General features: G+C 44.1%; 1 protein-coding gene across 2 annotated transcripts in view; it reads right to left on the bottom strand.

Annotated features, from left to right (window-relative positions):
- The window catches only part of Caln1 (calneuron 1), a 342779-nt gene that overhangs the window by 247218 nt on the left and 87477 nt on the right, over positions 1–8084 (bottom strand). The window lies entirely within an intron of this gene.

Here is an 8084-nt window from a genome sequence, read left to right as displayed (position 1 = left end):
AGAAAGAAAGAAAGAAAGAAAGAAAGAAAGAAAGAAAGAAAGAAAGAAAGAAAAGAAAGGAAAGAAAGAAAGGAGGAAGGGGAGAAATAAAATGGAAAATTGTCTTGTTAAGAAAATATGAGCCCAGCTGAGTAGGACGAGAGTGCTGTCATGGTTCAGCGTGGAGGAGCCAGCCTTCTTCCTGCCCATCTCTGCCCATCACAGCCCACAGTGCTCTGCTCCTGGTCAGGAGCATGCTAGGTTCATCCTGAGCTTTAAAAATATCTCTCCACCCACTGAAAGTTTGATTAATCAGCCAGTGTTCACCTGTGTGTCACCAGGGTGGCAGTGATGTGTATGACAGCAACGTGACTGTTGCAAGGAAGGCACCAAAGGGCCTCATCTATCAGGAAGGAGGATCAGAGCACAAGTGTTTAAAGACGGTAGGGCTCTGAAACCAGGTGACACTGGATCCCAGTTCTAGCAAATGCTACTTAGATGACCTTGAACAAGGTCAGTCACCCTCTAGATGTTTTATAATAACAACAAAAACTACAAAGAAAAACAGATATGTAAGATGGCTTGGCAACTAGAGGCGCTTGCTGTCTAGCCTCACGACTGCGTTCAATCCCTGGGATCCACGTGGAAGAAAGAGAGAATCTACTCCCACAAGTTACTCTCTGTCCTCCATACCTGCACCTTGGCATGTGTGCAACCCTTACCCTAAACACACACATAGAACACAATAAAAATAAGGGTAAGTTTATTCCTGCATATTGTGTGGTCCTGGGGGTAGAACCCAGAGTTTGGAATATGTACTCTAGACAAGGGCTCCATGGTTGAGCAGTCCCTGGGCTTCTTTCTGATTTCTATTCTGAGACAATGTCTCAGTGAGTTGCCCAGGGTGGCCTCGAACTCACTCTGTAGCCCAGGAGATCTGCCTGCCTCAATCTCCTGTGAGATAATAGGCATAGGCCACTGTACCCACATTCAGCTGATATGAGTGAGTGTGAGTGAGCGAGTGTGTATGTGTTAAGAGAAGAGAATACAGAGAAAAGGTGCTTCTGAATCTTAAAAATTAGATGAGAGGGGCAAGAGAGACTCAGTGGTTAAGAGCACTTTTTGCTCTTGCAGGGGACCTGAGTTTGGTTCTCAGCATTCAAATCAGGCAGCTCACAACCACCTGTAATTCCAGTTACAGGAGATATGACACCCTCTTCCAGACTCCGTGAGCACCTGTATGCATGTGTACATACCCATACAAAGACGCCAACATACACATACAATTGAAAGTAAAATAAATATTTAAAAATCAGGTGAAAGACACACACTGACTCCTTCTATTTTCACTATATTTTTAGACTCCATAAATTTGAAAATGCAAACATTAATTTTTATGTCCGTATTTAGGCAGGTGAAAAGAAGAAAGCTTAGTCAGTAAAGGTGCCTGCCCTGCAAGCATGAGGACATGAGTTTGATCTCTAGAACTTAGAAGCTACACATGGAGGCATGTGCCTATGACGTCAGTACTGTGGCGGCAAACACAGGAGGATCCCTGGGGCTCACTGGTCAGCCAGAGCTGGTTTTCTTTCTGTTGCTGTGATGAGCCACTCTAACTAAAATCAAATTGGAGAGGAAAGGATTTGCTTAGTTTATACAGTTCACCATCAAGGGAAGTCAGGGCAGGAACTGAAGCAGAGTCCATGGAGGAACACTGCTTCCTGGTTTGCTCCCTGTGGATTGCTCCGTTACCTCTCTGATAAAACCCAGACCCACCTGCATTGGGATGGCTCCGCCCACAGTGGACCCACAGGTCAATACGATGAAGGCAACTCTTCAAGTTAGGTTCCTTCTTCCCAGATTTATCTAGATTTGTATCATTATGAAAAACTAACTGTGACAGCATCCTGGCCTTTGTGGTGGCTTCTCAAAAGTTAAGGTAGACAGAGCTCGAGGAATGATGCTCAAAATTGATCTCTGGCTGTCACATGCACATTTTCACCCACACAGACATGCATGCATGCACAATGGCATGCTCACAAAGAAACACTCGTTTTTGGGTGGGTTGCCTGACTAAGATCAAAATAGAACACTCATGTATGAAAACATTATTTTGAAACCTGTTAATCTGTATAATTAATTTACATCCATTTTTAGAGGAAACAAAAGGGTCATTCTGAGACATGAACACACATCAGAAGGTCAGAAGAATTTTTTTTTTTCTAATTGTAATACCAAAGACGTCAGAAAGTTTCCACCCGCTGTTGGAACTACCACGGTTCACGGAGAAGGAAAACTTTGCTCACCACCATGGTTTGCCCCATCAGGAAACAGAGGTCAGTACATCAAGCAGACCCAGCCTGGTTGACAGTAACTGCTTCCAGTGGCCACCACCTTCCCAACCCATGTCAGCAGCTCATGTGGCGAAAACAGCTCCGGAATTAACTGCAACCATAGGTTGCTGCATTCTACACAGTGTTAACTCCAGGCAATAAATGTGAACTAGCTTGTTCTTGGGTTGACTGGATAGCTGACAGTCAATGGAGATAGGAAATACAAGAAGGGAAGGAGAAGAAAGGAGGTGGATACCCTGTAGGGAGGGGCTATAGGGACCTCAGCCCCACCCAGCAGACAGGACCACCTTCTAGAAAGAGATGGCGTCAGTATTACTGAGAACAAAAATCTCCTGTATAACACATTATGTGTGCAACAGACATCTCAGAAGATAGGTCTTTCTCTGGTTTCCCACTTTACCACGTGACCCCTCCCTGTCCCACATGTTTCTGCCACTCTGCAGCACCAGGCCCTCACTAGGACACAGCCAATGCTAAGGCTGTGTCATGGAAAACTACAAAACAAAAACAAAAACAAAAAAGCTCCAGAAACCCTGCTACAGTAACACAAAGCAGAGTCATCTAAATGAGAATGGATGACTAGGCAGGAGCAAGTGAGGGAGCAGGTATCCCCATAAACACATGCTTTCAGTTTGCTGAGTAATTTCCAACTCCAATTTGGCCAATGTGATGCATTATTCTCTCCTGAACTTGTTTAAAGAGAAAAAAGAGAAATTTCCCATGATGGAACTGTAGCTTAAGGTGACCCGTGTAGGCTGTGGTTCTTTTGATCCCCACACTCCACTCATAGACTGGACCCTTTTGGCTAGAACCTGGAAACAAAGACATTCTATCACTGGAGACAATCTTCAGCTAGAAGAGGAAACTGTCTCCATGGCTACTCACAAGCAGGATGCTGCAGCTGGCATAGGACAAGGAGGTGGTCTTGAATATGCAATGTAGCCCAAAAAAAGGCTTTATTATTCATTCCTATATATTCATTATTCATTATTATATGTTTGGTCAGCTGATGGAATAAAAACCTCACAGTAAAGTCTGTCACATCAACGAACCCACTCTCCGTACAATCTTAACGACCCCACTCTTGGTACCAAGTTCAAGGATCCCATTCTTGGTACCAGCTTCTGTTTTATTTCTGTTATTGTGGTGAAATACAGTGACAAGAAAGAGCTTATGGGAAAAAAGGTGTTCATTCTACCTGACAAGTCCAAGTTACAGTGTATCACTGTGGGTTAAGGCAGGAGCTTCAAATAGCTACTCACATCACATCCACAGTTAAGAGTAAAGAGAAAATCCAGGTGTGGTGGCACATGTCTTTAATCCCAGCACTAGGGGAGGCAGAGGCAGGAGGATCTCTGTGAGTTCAAGGTCACCTGGTCTACCAATAGGGTCAGGACAGCCAAGGCTATACAAAGAAACCCTGTCTCAAAAAAACAAAACAAACAAACAAAAAGAGTATAGAGAAAGAATAAAAAGAAATGAATGCTTCCAGCTCAGTTGCATGCTTATGCTCAGATTAATTTCTCCAATTATACAGGCAAGGATCCTCTGCCCAGAAAATGGTACCACCCACAGTGGGCTGGGTCTTCCCACATCAATTAACTTCTTAAGGCAATCCCTACAGACACGGCCATAGGTCAAATCAGTGAAGACTATCCCTCATTCGGGCCATCTTCCCAGGTGAGTATAGGTTGTGAGGAGCCAACAATTAAAACTAACCATTAAGGGAAGGTTCTAGAAACTTCAGGGGGCAGGACCTGGCTAACACAAGCAGGTCACTGTAGGGAGGTCCTTGACAGTTAATTACCCTTGTTCTTTCTGGTTACACTTTTTTACGCTTCCTGAATGTCATGATGTTAACTGCTCTGCTCTGCCGTGCCTACCCTGACATGATGCCTTTCACTTGAAACTATGCGCCCAAATAATTCTTTCCTTTTTCAGGTTGTTCTCTTAGTTATTGTGCTCACAGCCATAGAAAAGTAATATGCCAACACAGCCAGCTCATAAAGGCTGCAGTAATGACTATGAGTGTCCAGCGTACCAAGCCCAGGTGCCATAGCACCTATCTTCCGGGGATATATGAGTAGCTCTGGGTAGAAGAACCCTCACACCAGGCAGCCCACAAATAAAGTAATTACATAATGCCCCTGAAATGTGTCTTCCTCAAGATCTGGTCTATAGCCTTGTAAACCGACGCCTGCTAGCTAGTCGATCAGACCCTGCCTGTCTGTTCTACACTCAGAGCACATCTCCACTGTCATGCCCAGAGCCCCAGAATGCCTGTGATAAAGCAGGAAGAGTCATAGCTTGGTGTTCACCTTGGAAAAATAAATAAATAAGAAAGAATGACTCTTCCATCAGAAAATAAATGGCCCTTCTGCAGGCAGAGTCTGGATTAGCATCCTGAAGGACAGACACATCATCTTCACCAGGCAGCGTCAAGTCATAAAGTGCTGGTTCCTGTCAACCAGGGACCCCCCACCTGCACTCGGAGGGTAGTTAACAACCCGTGCCAGCTCCTGTGTCTACTAAAAAAGTACACTCGGGTCCAGTTCAGGATGCCCAGGCCTGGTTGAAACAGCAGTACACTTGTTTGTTTTCTAGCTTTCCCAAGAATGGTGCAGGGGGTGGAGGGGGACCTCAGCAAGGAGCCTCTATAGGGTGCAGGGAAGAAGGGCCCAAAGCCAGGCAGCAGCCTTTAGGGCCATAAAGAGTTGCCATAGCAGAAGTCCAGGTTAAGTGCAAGAGAGTTTCTGCTTGCTCTAAGTCTCCGAGAAATCATCTAATCATTAAGGGAATAGTTATGAGGGAGAAAAGGGATCCACATCCCGGAATCTGAGGGTATAGGCTGTGAGCTGCCCATGTTGGTGCTTACAAAGTTGAAATCGTAGATGACTTCCAAAGTTCACCCAATTAGTAATCTCAGACTCTTTAAAGGTCACCCCAAATGTGGCTGGGGAATTATCTCAGTAAGTGAAGTGCATGTTATACAAGAATGACAATCTGAATTTGATCCTCAGAATCAAGTAAAAAAAAAAAAAACAGGGTATGGTGGCTTGCACTGCAGAGGCAGAGACATGAGGACCCCTAGCCTATTTGATGAGCTCCAGTCCAATAAGAGACCTGGTCCCAAGAAAACAAGGTGTCTATATCCTGAGGAGCAACACTTGAGTTTGTCTTCTGGCTCCCAAGTACGCATGCACACACATTCATAATCACCCCAAAATACATACACAAGAACTACCCAAACATACAAGTGGCATTGTCCAGTTCCTGTGGCCATGTGTGCTTGCTGTGGGATGCTCCAAGTTCCTAATGCAACTAAGGCTAGGGGACTGTGCCTTCATGTCCCTACAGCAGGGTTTCAGTACACACGGTAGAGAAGGCTTGATGGAGCAGCTCAGCTCATGGCAGTGGGAGCAGAGTGGGTGAGTATGGGTATTCACATCATGGTGGATGAAGCAGATGGAAAAACAGCAACCAGTAGGTGGATAACCTTTAATGGGCTACTCCTAGTGACCTACTTCTGCCAGCAGGTTCCACCCACTTAAGGTCCGACATCCTCCCAAAACATTACCACAGGTGGCGAATACAAACTTAAAACATGAGCCTACAAAGGTACATGGGTGCCTAGAATGCACAAGCACCATGCAAACATCAAAAGAAAAGAAAACAGTGTTATGATTTTTGTGGACTTGAATTCTGTTTAAATAGCTGTATAACAAAATATGGAGAGCACTTTCTGATCCTGCAGAGGACCCATGTTTCGTTCCCAGCACCAAAACTAGGCAGCTCACAGCCTGTACCTCTAGCTCTGGGCATCTGGTGCCCTCTTCTGGCCTTCACAGGCACCTGCACACACATGCGCATACACATAGACAAGTGCTTTTATGAACACAGAGAGAAATAAAAATAGAATAAATCTTAAAAGATAAAATACAATGAATCGTAAAATATAAAATACACTGACACATGTAAATACTCAAAGTTACTAGAAGGCAAGGCCATGGCAACTTCTCCTATTAACCTTCTTAACAACCAAATGTGGCAAATTTATCAACGTTCTCCTGTGTCTCTGTAAAGCCTTCCGATAAGCTGCTGAACATGCACCTCTAGCTAAGTGGCTTATTCATCACACCAGTACATCTGCTTCTGCTCCCATCAACTTACCAAGAATTAGTTGTGTTTATATATTTGCAAGAATTAAATACTACCTAAGCCAAAGAGATGGGGAACAGGAACAGAAAGTGGGGCCTATGAAAATGTAGTCAAACAATTAGATCTAAAGGCTAGTTACGAAACAAAAGCTTGTTAAGCATAGGTGAATTAACTGTAAAAGATGGGGCAGGGTGGTGGGAGTAATATAACTCCAATGAGTCATATACTCAGGCTCCTTTATAATTATTTTTATTTTATAAAGTAAAATGAAATATTTAACCTAACAAAAGAGAAAGGAAGAAAAAATTAAAAGAATGAGCTAGTGGGGAAACGTTTTAGATTCAAATCACCACAGGCTCCTACAAAACCAAAAGCAAAAATCTCCCGCATACTCATACACTGATGCATTCCAGTCACAAACTTCCAAGAACGGGGAGAAAAGCTTGGGCTTCTCTTTGCCTCCTAAATACACTTCCTACATCCTTAATATTGCATTTCCCCGAATTTCTACAAAGAATCCATATTACCTATATAATAAGGTGGGGGTCTTTGGGTTAGGCAATCAGAAAAACAAAACCCTCATGAGTGGCATCAGCATTCCTTTAAAAGAGGCCCGAGGGCATTAATTCATCTTTCTGACCACTGAAGGCACACAGGTATCATCTTGATATTAAACTCCCAGCTTCCCAAGCAACGGGAAATAACTTCCCATGGTTATAGGTCCACCTCACTATGGTGTTTTGTTATAGCAGTTCAGACGGACTAAGACACTGTCCAGGCATGGCGTTATCCTGCTGTGTTTACAAACCTGGGCTTGCCATGGAGACAGCAGGGCTCTCCTCTGCTTCTGTGTTGTGCATCTAAAAGTCCTTTCACCAAGAAGTGGCAAGGTCCCAGGGTATCTCTCACCTCTCAGGCCAACCGCCTCTGTTCGGATATCATAAGGTAAACAGATGTTCCTGTTGGGGGGGTGTATGCACGTGTCTCTGTCTCCCTCTTCCCTCCCTCAGTCTAGTTCTCTCTGTAGCATTGAAACTCAAACCCAGAAGCATCTACATGCTACACAACTGCTCTCTCCTGAGCTACAGCCCTGATAATGCCCCTTTCTCAACCTTCCCTACATGACCATGGAAGCAGCCCACAAGTCCCTTCACTGGTCATATGCATGAAAACCAAGCATCGCAATAAGCACACAAACAAGATAGATAACAGGAGGAAAAAAAACCTACCAATGGTCTATCATCTTTAGTTCCCTCCTTTCCTGCCCACACTCAGGCAATTGTAGCTGTCTTGGCCCAAGAAAGTGCTAGTGAGGAATTTATGCATGCATAAAACGTCACAGATCTGAACCTGACACTTAGAAACAAAGATGTGGACCGACCATCCGGAGTAGTTGCAACTTCTCTGTTGTCAAAGCAAAATTCAAGCTTGTATTGTAAAATGGCACTGCTAGAACACAGCGTTAGGAAAACTGGTTCTGCTTTGGTCTCAGCAAATGCCATCAACAGAATCAACCTCACTCTCTAGTTTAGATGTCCTTATTCCCTCTTTCTTTCTTTCTTTCTTTCTTTCTTTCTTTCTTTCTTTCTTTCT

The sequence above is a fragment of the Psammomys obesus genome, unplaced genomic scaffold (genome assembly GCF_907164565.1).
Source record: "Psammomys obesus unplaced genomic scaffold, mPsaObe1.curated_primary_1811, whole genome shotgun sequence".
NCBI classification, from domain to species: domain Eukaryota; kingdom Metazoa; phylum Chordata; class Mammalia; order Rodentia; family Muridae; genus Psammomys; species Psammomys obesus.
The sequence above is the reverse complement of the archived record's forward strand: the minus strand, read 5'-3'. Positions and strand labels throughout refer to the sequence as shown.